Here is a 19,226-nt window from a genome sequence, read left to right on the forward strand (position 1 = left end):
TGAAAACTAATTTAGAGTTTTTGATGTGAGATTTTATTTTAGTGTTTACAAAAAATTAAGATGGGCAACACTTACCACCAGCTACATAGCGGCCGGAGATTGGAGATGGTGGTGGTTGTTGTTGCTGATGCGAAGGTGGTGGTGGCCCCTCTCCAACCAAAACAGGCTAGGGTTTACCAAAAAAACAATACTTATAATCGGCCGGCGAACAGCGGTGGATGGATGGGAGAACGACAACGGGAGAGACAAGGGGACGGTGGTGGCTTGTCACATGTTTATTGGGGATAGGGTTTACCGAAAAAAAAAAGAAAAACCAAAATTCACATATGTCAAAAGTTGTTAGATGCATTAGTCATTGTAATTTAATATGTTATCATGTTTACTATATCTCAAATTGCATGCATTAGTTTCTATATAATATTTGTGGTATATGTAAATGTTCATTATATATATAGAAGGCATATTTACAACTTTGATGAAAATTAGAAAGATATATTTATATTCCAATGGGCTTATAATAATGATGAAATTATATATGACATTGATCTAATATTATTTATAAATAATGTAAGAAAAGTTCCCAAAGAACTGATATGCAACGTATTTATAGCCCTACAAATTTTATATTTTGAATATTGTAATTAATCATCGAACTTTTATTCTATGTCACTACATCCTTGACATCTCAGCCTGAAGATCGAGAATATGAAAGTTAGTGAGAATTACTATTTGTATTTGCAAGAGAACTATCATGTCAATTATGAATATTCTACAGAATATCAACAAGATACTTATGCGTGAGACTGTTTTATTATGGTTTATTAGAAGAACCATGATAAATGTATATAATTACATGCGTTTTATTAATTCACACGAGATTGAAGAGCAGCATTAATAATATCATGTGTTGCCATTAAGGAATGTTTGATCAAATAATGATCATCAATTTCTATTATTCACGACCTCTAGAAGAAGGCGTAGCTGCATAAGTTTAAATTTTAAAGTAACTTTATTCAAATAAAAGTTTGGAATGATATGGAGATAAATCCATACATAGTGAAATGAAGACACTTTAATTTATATGTTCATGTGAAGACTAGAAGATGCAAGTTCATATTAGGAGGATCGAAGATCAAGAAGTGATATAATTTCGCACCATGTGAGAAGATACTCAAATATATTGGATTCATTGCATTAGAAGATCTCAAGCTATACATTCATCCAGGGGAGAAAATACGAGCTGCACTCTTTTTCTGATACCTTAAACATGATATTGTCCCACGTTGGTTTTCCTGGTAAGGTTTTTGATGAGGAAGCATCCTGAGCGTATTACAAAAAATAATATACTCTTTTTCCTGAATTAGGTTTTTATCCCACATGATATTTTCCTAGTAAGGTTTTAATGAGGCATGGTTTCTGATAATGGACATCCAAGGGGGGTGTTATGAAATATTTGTGGATGTTCTTTATACCGTACCCCTGTATTTTCTGGAATAATCTAGGTCTATATTTTTATTGCTCTCCATAAAAACCCTAGTTATTGTGTATGTATATATATATCTCATAATATATGGAATAATAGTATGATCAATTCTCTCCCTAATTTTCCTCATATTTCCTTTATTTCACAACACTAACATGTTTGTTACATTTTATCCATCAAAATGAACCAAAAATAAATAAATTAAATAAAATAGGTTAATTTATATATTTTTCACGTATAGTAGTATAAATGAATAGAAAATTTTAACATTTACCACCTACTATTGTTTTCATTTTAGCAATTACCACCTACTATTATTTTTTTTTTGAAAATTTCCACCAACTTTTTTCTTAAACACCAAATGTTTCCACCTAGTTGGCTCTCAACCACCTTATGACATCATGTGGGCCTCACATAATACCTTCCCTCCCTTTTTTCCCATTTCTTATTTGTCACTCAATACTTCACTCCCAAATTTAATTTTTCGCTGAATGAAGTCAAAAAAGCAAACAATATCCAATCAATTATTTGGTTTGGAGAAGTGAATCGCAATGCTTTCGATTTCTTTCAGAGAAAAATGAACCTGTGAGTGAAGTATCGAGTGAGAAATAAGAAATGAGAGGGAAAAGGGAGGGAGGGTATTATGTGGGGCCCATATGACGTCATAAGATGGTTGAGAGCGAAGTAGATAGGATATTTATTTAGTGTTTAAGATAAAAGTTGGTAGTAATTTTCAAAAAAATAATATAAAATAATGGGTAATAATTACTAAAATGGAAATAATAGTAGGTGGTAATTGTCAAAATTTCCTAAATAAATACTCACTCCATGTTTTAATAAGTGTTACACTTACCAAATCCGGCCGTGTTTTTAATAAGTGTTACACTTCCTTTTTTGGCAAAAAACTACATTAAAATTTTATATCGATCTCTCTCCTTTCATGGTCTCCACCCAAACTCACTACTATATTTTTATTATATATTTCCTCACATATTCATTATTTTTCAATAAACTATTAACCCACTATCTTTCTTTTATAAATTTTTAATACTTCAACTACCCCACTTATCAATTATTTTATTTAAGTCAATTAAATTTACTAAAACTATGTGCCGGTGAAACTGTAACACTAAAAAAACACCGAAATAGTATTAAAACTCTAGCCTTTGGACAGAGAAATCAAGAAGTCTACGAGAATAGAAACTCACAAATTAGGTGACTGAAAGTGGCATAGAATGATGTCGGTAACTGTAGAGGTTTTTTTAGACGAAGCAATCGAAGTTGAGCTTTATGGCAAATTAAGAAGAGGGACCCATAGTAGTTAAATGAAGTCATACTTCGATGTACATCCCTTAATAATAATTATGAAATAATTGAAATATAAAAAAACAGACAACTGATTTGATAGTTGGTTTGTTGGATGTCCGTGATATAATTGCGATATACGTAGTAATAACATTGTGGTGTTGAATATTTGGATAAGGTGTTAATCGTAGCAATTGAGAGGAAGAATCTAGAGAGAGAAATTGAGGAAAAAGAATTTCTGTGTTTTTATTTCTGAATAATGAATTTATAGAAGAGGAAGTGTATTTATATCTTACAACTAATTTCCAGCTAACATAATTAATGTTGACTCAGCTAACTAATTCTGTTATAAGAATAAATTGGCAGCTATATTGTATGAGTGAGTGTAGGAATAGAATCGTACTCCTGGTCTGGACTATTATAACCAACACCCCCCCTCAAGCTAGGAAGGGGTGAAACCATTCCAAGCTTGGACAACAAATGGTTGAACTTGGATGAAGGCAGAATTTTGGTAAATACATCTGCAAGCTGCTCTGAAGTAGGAAGATAAGAAAGCTGGAGCAAACCTTCAAGAACTTTGTCACGTGTAAAATGACAATCGATTTCTATGTGTTTGGTTCGATGATGAAACACAGGGTTCTTTGCAATATGCAAAGCACTCTAGTTGTCACAATGCAAAGTAACTGGCTTTAACCCAGTAGCACCCAACTCCTCAAGTAATCGAACCATCCAGGCTACCTCTGAAGAAGCATTAGCCATTGCACGATATTCAGCCTCAGAGCTTGAAGTAGAGACAGTTCCTTGTTTCTTGCTTTTCCAGCTGATAGGAGATTTTCCTAACAAAAGTATGTAACCACTAACTGATCTTCGAGAATCTGGACAGAAGCCCCAATCATTATCATAGAAGGCTTGTAAAGTAATCTGATTATCTGCTCTCATCAGAATACCTTGTCCTGAGGTACCTGCTATATACCTGAGTGTGTGTAAAAGGGCTTGAAAATGTGGCTCTCTAGGAGTCTTCATGAATTGACTCAGCATCTGAACAGTATATGAAATGTCTGGCCTGGTGTTAGACAAGAAATTCAGCTTGCCCACCAAACATCTATATAATTCAGGATCACTATAAAGAGCTCCATCGGCAGCAGTGAGTTTTAGATGCATAGGCAATGGTGTAACAACAGGTTTACAATCAGAGATCCCTGGAGTCTGAAGCAATTCTTGTGTCAACTTATGCTGAGATAAAGTGATACCCTGAGGAGTATATCCCACTTCTAATCCAAGAAAGTAGCTTAATTTTCTAAGATCTTTGATCCCAAACAAGGAGTCAAGATGCTGCTTCAGGGCAGAAATACTTAAAGGATCAGTCCCAGTTAGAATCATATCATCTACATAGACTGCTGCCAAAGTCATATGACCATGACCTTGCTTGATGAAAAGAGAGTAGTCATTTTTTCTTTGCTTGAAACCTTGAGACAGAAGTTCATTATGCAATTTGGCAAACCACTGCCTTGAAGCTTGCTTCAAACCATAGAGAGATTTATTAAGTCTGCAAACCAAATTATCAAGATTGGAAAGACCCTCAGGAGCTGTCATGTAAACCTCTTCATCAAGCGCTCCATGTAGGAAAGCATTATTCACATCCAACTGTGATATTTCCCACCCTTTAGAGGCTGCAATTGCAATAATGCTTCTGATGGTTTCCATTTTTACAACAGGGGAGAAAGTCTCAGTGTAATCAATTCCATACTTTTGTGAGTACCCTTTGGCAACTAGCCTTGCCTTATATCTCTCAATGGACCCAACAATTTTTCTCTTTATCTTGTAGACCCATTTAAAGCCTATATGCTTCTTACCAGAAGGCAAAGAAACCAGATCCCAAGTTTTATTCACTCTTAAGGCCTGTAATTCTTTATCCATAGCTGCAACCCAATTAGAATCTTGTGAAGCTTCCTTGTATGAGGTAGGTTCTCTTTCAGTAGAGGATTGAGCAATAAAAGCTCTCTGTAAACCAGGAAGATCCTTAAAACACACCAAATTACACCAGTGTTTACTGATGTTAGCTATTCTAGAATATGTGGGGTTGGTGTGAGAAATGAATTTTGTGGATGGAAGAGTGAGATAAAAATCAGAAAAATGTTTAGGAATTCTTGTAGGTCTATCTGATGTTCTGATAGAAGATATAGGAGGTTGAGTAGGAACTGAGGTAGGAATAGGAAGAGAAGAAATTGGTGAAGGAGATGGAGAATGTGGTGTTGGAGAATGATGTGGTGATTGTGTAGGATCAGGAATAGAAAAAATTTGTGGTGATGGAAATGGTTGAGAATAAGAAGAAAGAGATTGATCAGGAGAAAAAATATTAGGGAAATCATGAAAATTCATTTCATCAAAGGATGTTGAAGAAGGAACAAAAATTTGAACAGAAGGTGTAGAATAGGTTGCAGGATCAGATGGAATAATATGATGAAATGGGAAATTTTTTTCATGAAACACAACATCCCTAGTGACTGATATCTTTCTGGATTTCAGATTGAGAACTTTGTAACCTTTTTGACAAGGTGAATAACCAATAAAAATGCAAGGTTCAGCCCTTGGTTCAAATTTATCCCTGTTTTGTTTCATGGTTGAGACAAAACAAAGACACCCAAATACCCTCAAGTCATCAATATTAGGTGGTTTCCCAAACAACTTCTCATATGGAGACATGAAACCTAAAACCTTAAGAGGTATTCTATTGATGATATGGACAACACACAAGACACACTCTCCCCAATAATGAATAGGTATTTTGGACTGAAAATATAGGCTCCTAGCAACCTCAAGTATGTGTTTGTGTTTTCTCTCCACAACTCCATTTTGTTGTGGAGTTTCAACACAACTTTTCTGTATAACAATACCCTTGGAATTATAAAATTGTAGCATATCTCCCTCAGTCAATTCCCTAGCATTATCACTTCTCACAAACAAAATAGAAGAATTGAATTGAGTTTCAACATAAGAGACAAAATTTTGGATAACTGAAACAGCATCAGATTTGTATTTCAGTAAATGAATCCATGTGTTTCTTGTGAAATCATCAACAATGGTTAAGAACATCTTACAACCATTATGATTAGAAAAAGACAAGGGACCCCAAACATCTATGTGAATGAGTTGATAAGGAAACTCAGACACACTATGACTATCAGGGAAAGGCAATCTAGACTGTCTAGCAGCAGGGCAAACTTGACAAATACAGCTGTCAAGAGCCTTTACATCAACATTATTCTTTACTAGACTCAATTTATTCAAAGGAATATGTCCTATCCTTAGATTCCATAACTTGGCTTCATCAACTCTAGACAATGCAGCAAGAGCATTACATGACACTGAAGCTATATGTTCATTATTATTAGCAACAACTGAACTTGAATCTTCCTTGTGTTGTTTAACCTCTAAGCAATATAAACCATGCCTCAAATCACCAAGATGCAAAGGTTTAGTCATGTGGGGACCCTGAATGAGGCAGGAGTTGTGAATAAAGGAAACAGAACAGGCTAAGTCTGCACACAACTTATGAACTGATATCAGATTAAACTGAAAATCAGGTGCATATAACACATTTTTAAGTGTGATATGGTCATTCAACTTAACTTCACCAATGTGTGTGACTGTCACTGTGCTACCATCAGGAATAGTGATAGTATTATCAGGGTCTGACAAAGATTTATAAGTGTGAAAAACATCTAAACTATGACAAATATGGTCAGTGGCACCACTGTCAATTATCCATAGAGTAGGAACAAAAGACATGAAGCAGAATTTACCTGCAAACAGTGCACTGCCATTGTGAACGTTCTCTCTGGAATTGTCTCTTTTCTCAGATTCCTGAAGCTGATGTTGTTTCACAAGCATGTTCATTATTTTGTTACATTGTTCCACTGCCATTTGAGGTGTTATGAGTTCATCAACACTTTTATCATTCTGAGAATTATCAAGATCAGAATAAGCCTGAGCAAAATTAGCAGTTCTTTTGTTGTTCTGAGTGAACTTAGTTTGACCAGAATCTTTAGAATTATTCCAAACATTCCATCCAGGTGGATAACCACGCAACTTGAAGCACTTTTCTATGCCATGACCAGGCATCTTACAATGATCACAAAACCAATGTCTCTTAGTCCCAACAGCATTGTTCTGATTCTTATTCCCAGAAAAACCTCCTACAGGATTCTGTTGCTTGAGATTTCTATCAAATGGTCTATCATTAAACCTTCTACCTGCAGCAAAAGCCATTGGCTCATTTGTTATCAAAGCTCCAACACTCATTTCCTTGTGCTTCTCTTCTTGCATGCACAAACGATAGGCAATAGAAATAGTAGGCAAGGGTTGCATCATAAGTATGTTTGTCCTTACCATAGCATACTTATCATTGAGTTTCATCAAGAACATCATTAATCTTTGGTCCTGCTGAATCTTAAGCATCTTTTTAGTAATAATATAAGTACAAGCAGCACATGAACAAATAGGCAAAGGCTCATTACTATCCATTTCATCCCAAATTGACTTAATCTTTGTGAAGAAAAGTGAAACAGGTTCAGTGAGACCATGCTGTAACTCAGCTAGTTGCTGATACAAAGCATATTGTTGTGTGGCTGAAGTATGACCAAATCTCTCCTCAAGATCATCCCAAAGATCCTTGGTTGTCTTACAATACCAAACACTCTTTGCAATGCTCTTTTCCAAAGCAAACAGAAGCCAACCTAGAACCAAATCATTGCATCTACACCATGCCTTATGATTTGCATCAGTAGGACTAGGTTGAACTAAACTTCCATCAATGAAACCTAATTTGTACCTAGAAGACAAACTCAGCAATATAGACCTCTTCCATTCACCAAAACCATTTCCATCAAAAAGATCAGAAAGTAAGGTTTTATTCGTAGCATCAGAAGGATGAATGTAATACACACTACCAGGAACAGCAGTAGGATCCAAATCAGCCATCTCAAAACAAGAAATCGATCAAGATAAAAAACAGAGAATAAACCTCAAACAATCGATATACACAAAATTCCAGCCGATTAATCTCACAATATCGCAAAAAATAACAAGTAATTGCAACTTCAAGAATGCAATTGCACAATCAATTAAGCAATTCACCAGAAAAATCACTCCAAAAACACCGCAAGAAGATCGCAACAACAATCACAGCAACATAATCAAATCGAAAAACTCGAATCAACAAAGAATCGATTGAATATTTAATAATCGAGCAGAAACGTACCAAAAATGACTCAGAAAATTTCACCAGAATTTCAGAACCTCAAGAACATCAATGGCGAAGAACAATCCACAACATGCAGCAGCAGAAATCAATCAAAGAACATCAAGAATTTGCGGAAATCAACCAGAAACAGAGACCTATTGCTCTGATACCATGTTAATCGTAGCAATTGAGAGGAAGAATCTAGAGAGAGAAATTGAGGAAAAAGAATTTCTGCGTTTTTATTTCTGAATAATGAATTTACAGAAGAGGAAGTGTATTTATATCTTACAACTAATTTCCAGCTAACATAATTAATGCTGACTCAGCTAACTAATTCTGTTACAAGAATAAATTGGCAGCTATACTGTGTGAGTGAGTGTAGGAATAGAATCGTACTCCTGGTCTGGACTATTATAACCAATATAAGGTCATGTAAAGACGAAAAGTTATAGTCAATAATTATGATACTTAATAATTAATGTTTAGACTATTATATAGTTGGGATCATAATGCTTGATAAGAGCAAAAGAAACATGGAGAAAGAAGCACCAAAAGTGATTAACTTAGGAAAATCTATAATAGTGCCCAGTGTACAAGAGCTAGCTAAGGAGTCTATAACCAATATCCCTTTAAGATATGTGATAGAGAACGGCGACTGGCCGGATTGTCCGACCAACCCTTCATTGCCGTTATCAATTCCGGTGATTGATCTTCAAAGACTGCTCCACGGTGATTCTAAGAACTATGAAGAACTAGACAAACTTCACTTGGCTTGCAAAGAGTGGGGGTTTTTCCAGGTATTAATTTGTTACCATTAAATATTTATCATGTTAACAAGTACTACTAAAAAACTATTTATAAATTATTATTTTTTTTGTCACAAAACGAAAAGATTATCTACATGGTAGAAAGTATATTAATAGTATCATTGAACCTTGATTGGAAGATCATATTATTAGCTTGACAAATTCAATTTAATTTGCTAATTAGGTAGTAAATCACGGAGTTAGCACTTCATTGTTGGAAACTTTCATGATAGAAGTAACCAATTTCTTGAAGCTTCCAATGGAGAAAAAGAAGAAACTATAGCAACAAGAAGACAATCAAGAAGGATTTGGGCAGTTGTTTGTGGTTTCGGAAGACCAAAAACTTGAATGGTGTGATATGTTCTTCTTAATTACACTTCCTCCTGAATTGAGAAAACCAGGACTTTACAATAAGTTGCCTCAAAATTTAAGGTTCCTCTCTAATTCTCCCTGTAACATCTTTTTAATAGAGTAACTAAAACTTACTACTTCCTGCGTTCTTTTTGTATTGCATCATGATGGATTTTATGCTTGCCAATGCACTTTTTGGAAAATATTTAAATTACCACCCAAAAATGTAACCATTTTCGAACTAACCACCCGTTTAATTTTTAATTTTAAATTACTACCCCTTAAATTAAATAAATGCTCATATTACCACCCATTTCAAAAATCCGGTGGATTTTCCGTCTGTGGACCCGACCTAACGTTTATTTGACCCTTTTGACTGATTTTTTCCCCGATTTTTCTCTTTAAAACGCTCTCTTAACTTCAATTCATATTTTTCTCTTTGGAATTTGTTAGAATTTGGTGAAGGAAACGTGAATTAAAGTTTAGAGATCATTTTTAAAGTGAAAAATCGGGGAAAAATCAGGCAAAAGGGTCAAACTTAGTGTTAGGTGGGGCCTACAGATAGAAAATCCACCGGATTTTGTAAATGGGTGGTAATCTGAGCATTTATTTAATTTAAGGGGTAGTAATTTAAAATAAAAAATTAAACGGGTGGTTGGTTCGAAAATGGGTACATTTTTTGGTGGTAATTTAAAAATTAACCTATCTTTAATTATGCTTTTGTAAAAATTATAAAAAATTGATATTTGAAAAGAAGATTTCCAGACGAATCTAACTAGATCCCACATGACTATATTTTTCCGAATGGATAGATCACAAATGATGGTCAAAGAAGATTAAGTGAATAGTGTAATAGTCCTAATGGTGCAATAAAATAAAAACGGAGGAAGTATTATTTTTAAAAGAAAATATTTGAAAAAGATGGGACAAAATTTTGTTGCTATTAAATATTTGTTGATTAACAAATTTTGTTTATCAAGGTTATAAATTTGTATAATAATTAAATGGCGAGAAATTGTTAATAAAATGTGTGTGACAGGGTAACATTGGAAGCTTACATAGCGGCAATAAAAGATTTAGCCCAAACTCTCCTAAACAAGATGGCTAAAGCATTAGGGATCGACGAGGGTGAAATGAAAGAGTTATTCAATGAAATGAATCAAACCATGAGGATGAATTACTACCCTCCATGTCCTGAGCCTAATAAGGCCATAGGCCTCAGACCTCACTCGGACGCAACTGCCCTTGCCATCCTTTATCAGCTGAATGACACCATAGGTCTCGAAATCAAGAAAGATGGTAATTGGGTGCCCGTTATGCCCCTTGAAAATGCTTTTGTTGTTAACATTGGAGATGCTTTGGAGGTATGCATATCTATTAACTATTATTAAAACAAAACATTGCTGACATCATCATCCCTTAAATTATCTTACGTGTCATTCTCACATTGAATCCATTTCTATTGATGATGTCATAAATTGTCTTTTGTTATAAAATTAAAGAGAAAGAGGAGAAATTAGGGAGAGAATAGATCGGTCTATTTTATTCCATAGAGTTGGATATATATATACATACAATATAACTAGGGTTTGCTTAGATAACAATAAACCTTACTTCTAGAACATTCCGAAATGATAAATGAGGATAATGGATATCCATAAAATATTTCATAACAATCCCCCTTGGATGTCCGTTATCAAAGAGTGTGCCTCGTTAAAACCTTATTAGGAAAAATCCTATGGGATAAAAACCTAATGAAGGAAAAATAGTACAACACTCTTCGTAATACGCTCGAGATTCTGCCTCGTTAAAAACCTTACCTGGAAAACCCAATGTGGGACAAAACCATGGTCAAGGGAAAAAGAGTGCAGCGCGTATTTTCTCCCCTGATGAATACATAGCTTGAGATTTTCTACTGTCGCAGCAATGAATCCAATATGTTAGATATCTTCTCATATTTAGTATAATATCACTCATTGATCTCTTCACATGAACATGTGAAAAGTCTTCATTTCACCGTACATGTGTTTATCTCTAATATTATTATTTCAAATATCTGTTTAATAATTGATTCAAAGGATAAACTTATACGGTTATGACTTCTTCTGGAAGTCGTTGATAATAAATATTGATGATCATTATTTGATCAAACATTCATTAATACGAGTAATAATTTGATTACAAAACTTAATATTATTAATATCATTCTTCTCATATGAATTATAATATAACACACGTAATTATATACACTAATCATGGTTCTTCTAGACCATAAGAAAATATTGTGACGCATAAGTGATCCATTGATATTCTTAGACGTTTCATAATTGACACGATAGCTCTCTTGCAAATAAAAAAAGTTAATCTCATTAACTCTCATATGCTCAAACTTCAGGTTGAGATGTCAATAATGTTGTTACGTACATAGATTTTCAAGAGTTTGATAATAATTGCAAATTCAAGATATAAACTTTGTAGGGCTGAATATTACAATAGGTCGTATATAAGTTCTTCAAGAACTCTTCTTAATTCATAATGTGCAATTAAATCGGTGTCATCAATAATTTCATCACAATTATAAGCCCATTGGAAAATTAATAGCTCTTTCTAATTTTTCATCAAAGTTGTAAACATATTTTACTATACTTTGAATAAACATTTACATACACCACAGTTATTGTTAGAAATTAATGCGTTCAATATGAGATATAGAAAATATGATAACATATTAACGAATATATAGTGAGTAATGCATCTAACAACTTCCTATATATGCAATAAATATCCATTAACTTATGACTCACACATGCACATGAACATAAGACTCAAAATGATGCAAGACACTGTACAGTGTGGATTTAAAAATCCATAATTCATTGGATATCTGGTCCATAATAAACTTTTGATCATTATCATTATGTCGACAATAAAATTGACATATATTTCAGATCCCTTATTAACTAGTCCATTCTATCATGCATATGCATATTATTCATTGGTTCCATTATGTACTGGTATCATAAAATTCCTATAACGTATATTTCGCATGCTATTTTACTATGATATCTGAATGCATTTCTTATTGGTACCGTCATAACTTTTCTAACATAATAGGCCATCTTTTATAATAATTCAGATATCTATACCACGTATCAAGGGTATTTCTCACACTATGGTATTAATATACTATTATTATACTTTAAAAGTATCAACTGCACTATCTTGTCGTATATCACATATTTATATTGGAATCGATCATACAAACTACACTTCAGGTGCAATGATTTAAAGTAAATTGGTAAGATCTATCTTAATGTATGCACATAATATCATTATCTCCATAATTAAAATATATATCTCTATTCCTCTAGATGGATCATAACGGTATACAAATCAAATCATAGATGTGCAACATATGTTGATACAAAAGTTGGCATGTTACTTTACAAAGTATCATAGAGGGATCAACTATTTATAGTATTATAATTTTGCCAACTTACTTCAATTATTCCTCCTAAGTTGGTAAAATATATTAAATGTTGGGGCAATTTTTCACCAACTTAGAATATAATTTCATGTGCATCAAATTTATCTCGTAGGATAATCATATATATTCAACAAAGTTCTAACTCTTCTGGAGAATAATGAAATTTTGTTCTCTTCTAGAATATTAACATGGGGTAATAAATTGTGCAGTTGCTAATTTCTTATTCTATTCCTTATGTGCTGACATACAATAGACCCAATCAAGAGAATTGTTATACAAATATAAACTTTCTTGTAATTTCACTAGGTGGTGATTTTCGGGATAACTAGAAACATTGATGGTAATACTAGTTACTTAAACTTTTCACATATAACTTGTACGTGGTGAGTTTCTGGTCACCTAATATTTGTCAACATATAAATTATTCTAGTGAGCTTCTGGTCACCAATTATTCAGAAAAGCCAATATATTATCTCTTGAACTTTTCTTTTTACACAAACTATTAAAAATCACAATATAAATATAGCTCAATCTCAACGTTATGTCTTGCCATTCAATTTATTTCATATATTTAACATAAGATAGCGTCAACACATTATTTCTTTCATATAAGTTGAAACTTTAGGTTTTCATAACGGGAATTTATTAAACCCCGGATGGCCTAATTTTTTAATTATCACATCCAATAATCACTTTTTCTTTAGTAAGTATTTAAAATATTGTCAGTTTTATAATACTGGTGATCACCATATTAAAGATACTTTATGAATGGTTGTGATATAAATACATCAATGTGTTTCTTTCTACAACTGGCAAGACAATTAACTAATACTCATACTCCGCTAGAGCATTGATTGTAATCTTGATACATGCTATTTTTTTTTGTTGGACAACTTTTTATACTCTTCTGGAATACTTTATATAATCATAACACTCTTTAATGTAATAGAAATGATATCTTTAGGAGATCCATCAATTAAAAATGTGTCACTTACTCATATTTGTCATTGTCAATTATTGCTCATTTCCTCTTCCAAGGATTCTAATCGTTGTAACCCTTTGGATTACCACACTTTAGGTGTGCTAGTTTCAATAGCAACTGATCTTGTCCTTATAGGACATCAGCTTATATATACATTTATAGCTAGTATATAGGTAATGCCATTTATTCATATTTATCTTCAAGATGGTAACATTCTAAATAATTGATTATCATGTGTCCACCTCTATTAAGAAATAAGTCATATATATTTAGGCTAGTGTATGTACCAAACTGACCATCAACATATTTAATTATTCATGTGCAAGGATTACATAAAAGAAATGGAATAAAGATTGTCTCCCCCTAATCCTTGCATATAGGGTATACAAATAGTCCAACAATCTTTATATCTCTTGGTCTTTTAAGCCATAAATTCTTTAACAATGCATGTATCAAGCAAAACAAAATTATTCTTTTTCTCTTGCCCAATTATATGAATCTTTATATTGAAAATTCTCAAAATTAAAGTATGGGCATAATGAATACATTTTTTCAACTACGAAACTCATAATGTCTTGCTTAATTTCTTTAACTCGTAATTTTTCTTACTCAAATGAATATTATGTAGTCAAGTTTGCAATTCCTTGTAAACTTTTTACACAAACTATATATAATAGTCATGCAAACATGTTTAGTATTCTTTCAATCATGCAATTTCTCATTCACTTCTGGAAATGAGCTAGTGAGTCTAGTTAGTAATCATTCGCCAAGTTGATCTCACACAGAGTTTGCTATTAAAAATATCCAACCAAAAGAAAGATACATCAACAAACTCTTTTAAAACTTTATATGATATTAGTTATTAGATCATGCAATTTCAACCAAAATATCCATATTAGTTAATAGTTAATACTGATTAATACGGAGAATATAATTATTAGACCAAACGTAATCTAGGTTATTTGCCTTACCCTGCTTCAATACTAACAATCTAATTAACATAGTATGACAATTTAAAATTGGTAAGAAGTAGCACGCTGAAATTTAACTAGATATTGCATCAAATCTTAAAAAGTCACCAAAGAAGTATTAGTAGGATCTTCATTCCGGTTCAAATTTTTGGTGGTAACGGAAACACAAATTATTGAATTACATCATCGACACAGGCTTTCAAATTAAACAAATAGGGTACTATTTAACTAGAAATAAAAATTATAATACTAGTATTAATCATTTAATGTGAAAATATAATCATGAACATGCTATCAAGCACGCATAGTATGTTAGATAATCATTAAAATTGTTATACAATATCAAAATGTTAAATGCTAAAGATAAACATGTATGGTTTATCATGCAAAGATAATTATTGAAGTGGCTAAAACTGATATTTAGCTAATCGGCAAAACTCTTCATATGATAAATAATTACAGAACAAATCAAGGATTGTTTCATGATAAACAATATCAGATTACAGTATGAAACAATATTATATTCCGCAATAGTACTCATAGAATCTAATGCAAATTATTGGTAATAATTAACATCTAGAATATTCATACTACTTTATATCAGACCAAAATAACATAATATAGTACATGCAGTTCTTTAATAAGTATTGAGATCTAATTTAATTGGTTGCGATAAGGTACATAACCATAGTTCATAATTTTTTTATCATGTATAAACAAGATCTAATAGAAATTTAGGCAGTGAGTATATAATCCTAAGCAAATTCATATTCATACATCAATTAAAATGATACTACAATAATCAAATGATGAATAATATAATTAGCACTCCACACAAGTCAACAAGCTATCGAATTGTATATTTTACAAGTCAATGTGGTCGCATACAATCCAAAATTTATTATAAAATAAGTGTCAACAAACAAGATAAAAGTCAATTACTATTATTCAAACAATACAAAAAGACTTTACAATAACCTGTACATGACAATGCAAATATCATCTTAATAGCTTTCAATCCTGGTGCTAAATTAAATCTATAAGCATAATAGATATTATTAAATAAATTATAAAAGATAGCCGCACATACTTGTTTGGTGGTAACTAAGAAAAAAAGAATTATTGAACAGTTCAGTTGCAGAATCATATGAAGGATTGGATTATGTGCAAAGCAGAATACGAGATACAACATAATATTTAGGCCACAACTATTACAAAAATTTGTGGTAATTGTATATATAATAATTTTATTAGACGTACCTGATTTTAGACTATAATAACTTGATTCAATCGGGTAGAGCATTGGTGCTGATAACGTGTTATAAATATAAAGAGAAAGAGGAGAAATTAGAGAGATAATAGATCAGTCTATATATATATATATATATATATAATTAGGGTTTGCTTAGATAACAATAAACCCTACTTCTAGAACATTCCGAAATGATAAAGGAGGATAATGGATATCCATATAATATTTCATAACATCTTTATTATTTTAAATTTTTTTTAACAATTATTATTTTAGTGTACACTATACATTTTTTATTAAAAAAGAGGAAAATTTGCAAATTAGAGCCATTTAAAGTTCATATTTTCCAAATTGCAGCCATTTTAAAAAAATTGCAAATTACAGCCCAAAAGTTCATATAAATTGTAAATTACAGCCCGATTCAACTTTTTCATCGGTTTACAAGTTGGAAAATCTTCGATTAAGCTTTTAGGGGCCAATTTAGCCCTTAGGGGTCCGAATTGAGCTCGGAATTATAAAAAAAAAAATAACGCAAGTATCTCGTTTTGCGCAACTTAAGTGTATTGATTTGTGGGAAACTGTAAATAAGAGACACTTAAGTTATTTTTTTGCTAATTTCGAGCTCAATTCGGATCCTCTAGGAATAAAATGACCTCTAAAACCTTAATCGTAGATTTTTCAACATGTAAACCGATGAAAAAATTTAATCGGACTGCAATTTACAATTTATACGAACTTTTGGGCTGCAATTTGCAAAAAAAATTTAAAATGGCTGCAATTTGCAAATTTTCCTAAAAAATAACTGCCACTAATTTTTACAGAAATGATAAAATTAATTTTGTATGTATGATAACAAAATTATTTCATATGCATAATAATAAAATTATTTAAATCATGTAGTGCACGAGTTTAATCTAGTAATATACTGTAATTGTTTTTTTGTAAAAGTTTGTATTCATGTACTTTTGTATAGTCTACAAAACATATTGCTAAGCTTTAATTATAGGTTTAAATATTTTGGTTGATATGATTTTTTTTACATAGTATCAAAACCAACGTGATAAAAAGGTCATGAAATCAAATATAGATTAATCACCCTTCATTTTCAGTGGAATTTATTTCTTGCTTAAATATTTCTATTCATATTTTTTATTGGCTTAATGCATCCTCAAGTTTATCTTGGTGATTGATAGATTTTTAGCAATGGAATATATCGAAGTATTGAGCACAAAGCAACAGTGAACTCAACGAAAGAGAGGATATCAGTTGGCACATTTAATAGCCCTAACATTGATTCTGAAATAGGACCAGCTAAGAGTATAGTTGGTCCCCTTTAGGGGTGAAACAAATTTGGTTTAAAACCAAACCGAACCGAAAATCAAACCGAATTAGAAATATGGTTCGGTTTTTTTCCTTAAGTGGTTCGGTGCGGTTTGCAAAGTCAAGAAACCGAAATTAAGTGGTTCGGTTTAGGTTTCAAAAATTGAAAAACCGAAAAACCGAAACCGAACCGAAATTTCGGCCCAACCCCAAAAAGACCTAGCCAACTCTATATAGTACATAAAGTAAAAAAAAAAACCCTAATCTCAATCTCAGCCTCTCATCTCTCACTCTCTCTGACTCTCAATCTCAACCTCTCAATATCTCATACTCCAATAACTCCACTCAGCTCACCATTCCACCGGCGAGCGTCCACCGACCATCAACTATCGTCCACTTTCCACCATCCAAATTTATGCTATTAATCTTTTAATTTCTTGCTATCCAATTGCAATATCGTCTATTTGCTAAGCTCAATTGCAATTTCGCCTATTTGCTTTGCTCCTTACTGCTGCTGCTTCTTCTCCTTACTGCTGCTACTTCTTCTTCTAAATGCTGCTGCTGCTGCTGTGTTCATGCTCCGACGCTACTGTGTGCTGCTGGCGCTAACGTGCTATTCTGCCATTATGCTACTACTATGTTAAAATATGTTTTAGTTGTTAAATTATGTTATAACTTGTTTAATTATGTTTGTATGGATTGGTTTGGTTTAGTTTTGTAACTTTGATATTAAAACTTGTTTAATTATGTTTATATGGATTGGTTTGGTTACATTTGGTTCGGTTTTGATTGGTGTGGTTTGGTTCGGTTTTTTTGCAAAATTTGATGTTTATGATGCTTGATAGGAAAATTCGGTGCGGTTTGGTTTTTTTAAGAAAACCGAAATTTAGGTGGTTTGGTTTGGTTCGGTTTCAAGATTAAAGTGGTGAGGTGCGGTTTGAAAATTTCAAAAACCGAAATAAAGTTGTTCGGTTTCGGTTTGGGCAATAAACCAAACCGAAAACCGAACTTTCACCCCTAGTCCCCTTAATCCTCCACTTTTCCGAACGCAACCATTGACACAATACTACAAGGAGTTCTTTGCCAATAAGCTCAATGGAAAATCACATCTAGAAGCTATAAGGTTACAATGATAAGTGGATTTAATAAATAGTTGAAGCTATACATTTATTGATGTGGTTCTAACGAATAAATATCGTTATTTTATTGTTTTTATTTACTTTTGTTGAGTCGTTTGTTAATCACAAGATTGATTGACCTCAATCAAAAATTTAAGTATGATTAGTCGAATTAGAGTTGTGGAAGAGTAAATAAAATAATTAAATTTCATTTTCTAATTTTATTATAAGAAGATATATATAGTTATTTAGTTTTATTTATTTGTTTATATTTTATTATAAGAACACATTCTAACTTTATCATCGGAGTGGTTATCCCCGGAGCACCTCGCGGTTAGCTAACTTCTGTTCAGTTGTGTAGGTTCTCGGGCTGCCGATAGGAGTATCAAGATCTCGGATTCGGGTTCTCGGGTTATCGGATCCAGACAGAAACAATTTGGCGCTAGAAGGAGGGGACCAGTGATTACTTTTATCGCCTAAGAATCACACACATAAAAAAACAATAATTATGGCCGGAAACAATATGACACCGATAACAAGTAAAACAGTAAATCGACCAATCACAACGCAGCCAGAAATTGAGATAGAAGAGGAAACACATACATTGGAGGAAAATCAGTTTCACATGCCGTTAACCCCAGAAAGGCAAAGGGGAACAATAGTAGATCCCATGGCGGAGTTTACGCCAAAAGAATTGCAGGTAGCAGCAAGGGTAATGACTGCAATGAGCAAAAAGAGAAAAGATGCCGAAATGGCTCAGGCAGAAGGGGGGTGTCGCTAGCTAATCAAGGTGAACAGTCCAATCGAGTAACAAGCTCACCAAGGCACCACCGAGAAGAAACACCGGTAAGGACGCATACCACACCGCGTCACGCAGCTAGAGGGGGGGTCATCAAGCCGAACTGTTAT

The 19,226-nt window shown here is 32.8% G+C and overlaps 1 pseudogene; it reads left to right on the forward strand.

Moving 5' to 3' along the window:
• The first annotated feature begins 8,099 nt into the window (after positions 1-8,099).
• LOC110689414 lies at positions 8,100-17,216 on the forward strand (annotated as a pseudogene).
• Positions 17,217-19,226: the final 2,010 nt, after the last annotated feature.

This window comes from Chenopodium quinoa, unplaced genomic scaffold, assembly GCF_001683475.1.
Source record: "Chenopodium quinoa cultivar QQ74 unplaced genomic scaffold, ASM168347v1, whole genome shotgun sequence".
Taxonomy (NCBI): Eukaryota; Viridiplantae; Streptophyta; class Magnoliopsida; order Caryophyllales; family Amaranthaceae; genus Chenopodium; species Chenopodium quinoa.